Here is a 1733-nt window from a genome sequence, read left to right on the forward strand (position 1 = left end):
TTCATCAAGACCACATCACAGAGGTTCAGAGCTTGAGTGCCAAGGCCAAGCCACTGGGGTCCAGGTCTTGACACTGGCACACTCCAGGCACCTTGGTCGTGTTTCTTGTCTTTTCTTTTAGCTTTTTATTTGGGAGAGAGAGAGAGAGAGAATGGGCGCACCAGGGCCTCCAGCCACTGCAAACAAACTCCAGACGCATGTGCCACCTTGTGCATCTGGCTTACGTGGGTCCTAGGGAATCGAACCAAGGTCCTTTGGCTTTGCAGGCAAGCACCTTAACCATTAAGCCATCTCTCCAGCCCTTACTTGTCTTTTCTGTGCCCTATTGACTCACCTGTAAAGTTGAGATACCAGTGTATATGTCTAGGGGATTTATTATTATTATTATTATTATTATTATTATTATTATTATTACAGAGAGAGACAGGGAGAAGGAGAGGTAGATTGAGAGAGAGAGAGAATGGGTGTGCCAGGGCCTCTAGCCACTGCAAACAAACTCCAGACATAAGCGCCTAGCTTATATGCTTCCTAGTGAATCAAACCTGGGTCCTTAGGTTTTGCAGGCAAGCACCTTAACTGCTTAGCCATCTCTCCAACCCCTAGGGGAATGTTTTAAAGCTCTGTAGCTCTATTGTTAATGAAGGAGATAAGTAGGGAAGTTGTTCACTGAGTAGAGTAATTACCTAGTCTGCACATAGCCCTGGGTTTAATCCTAAACATTGCATGATAAGTAGACACCGTGGCACATTACCTATATTCCCAGCTGGAGGCAGGAGGATCAGACGTTCAAGGCCTGGACTGGAGGGCTGGCTTAGCAGTTAAGGTGTTTGCCTGCAAAGCCAAAGGACCTCGGTTCAATTCCCCAGGACTCACATAAACCAGATGCACAAGGTGGCGCATGCATCTGGAGTTCGTTTGTAGTAGCTGGAGGCCCTGACACGCCCATTCTCTCTCTCTCTCTCTCTCCGTCTGTCTGTCTGTCTGTCTCTCTCTCTCTCTCAAATAAATAAATATTAAATAAAGAAGAAGCTCAAGGCCATCCTCAGCTATATAATGAGTTTAAGGCCATCCTAGGATACATGAGACTTTGTCTCAAGAAAGAAAAAATATAAGGCGGGCGTGGTGGCGCACGCCTTTAATCCCAGCACTCAGGAGGCAGAGGTAGGAGGATCGCCGTGAGTTCTAGGCCACCCTGAGACTACATAGTGAATTCCAGGTCAGCCTGAGCCAGAGTGAGACCCTGCCTCGAAAAACAAAAAAAAAAAAACAAAAAAAAAAAAAAAAGAAAGAAAAAATAGCCAGGCATGGTGGTACACACCTTTAATTCCATCACCCAGGAGACTGAGGTAGGAGGATTACTGTGAGTTTGAGGCCAGCCTGGGACTGCAGAGTGAGTTCCAGATCAACCTGGGCTAGAGTGAGACCCTACCATAAAGAAACAAATAGAAAATAAAAGAAAGAAAGAAGAGAGGGATTAAAGAATGGAGAGAAGAAGAAAGAAGCTTATAAGCTTCATGAATAAAAAGAACATATAATGTTCCTTTTTTTTTTTTTTTTTTTTTTTGGTTTTTCAAGGTAGGGTCTCGCTGTAGCCCAGGCTGACCTGGAATTCACTATGTAGTCTCAGGCTGGCCTTGAACTCACAGTGATCCTCCTACCTCTGCCTCCCTCCCAAGTGCTGGGATTAAAGGCATGCACCACTGAGCCCAGTTTAATGTTCATTCTTATCTTGT

The sequence above is a fragment of the Jaculus jaculus genome, chromosome 11 (assembly GCF_020740685.1).
Source record: "Jaculus jaculus isolate mJacJac1 chromosome 11, mJacJac1.mat.Y.cur, whole genome shotgun sequence".
In the NCBI taxonomy this organism is placed as follows: domain Eukaryota; kingdom Metazoa; phylum Chordata; class Mammalia; order Rodentia; family Dipodidae; genus Jaculus; species Jaculus jaculus.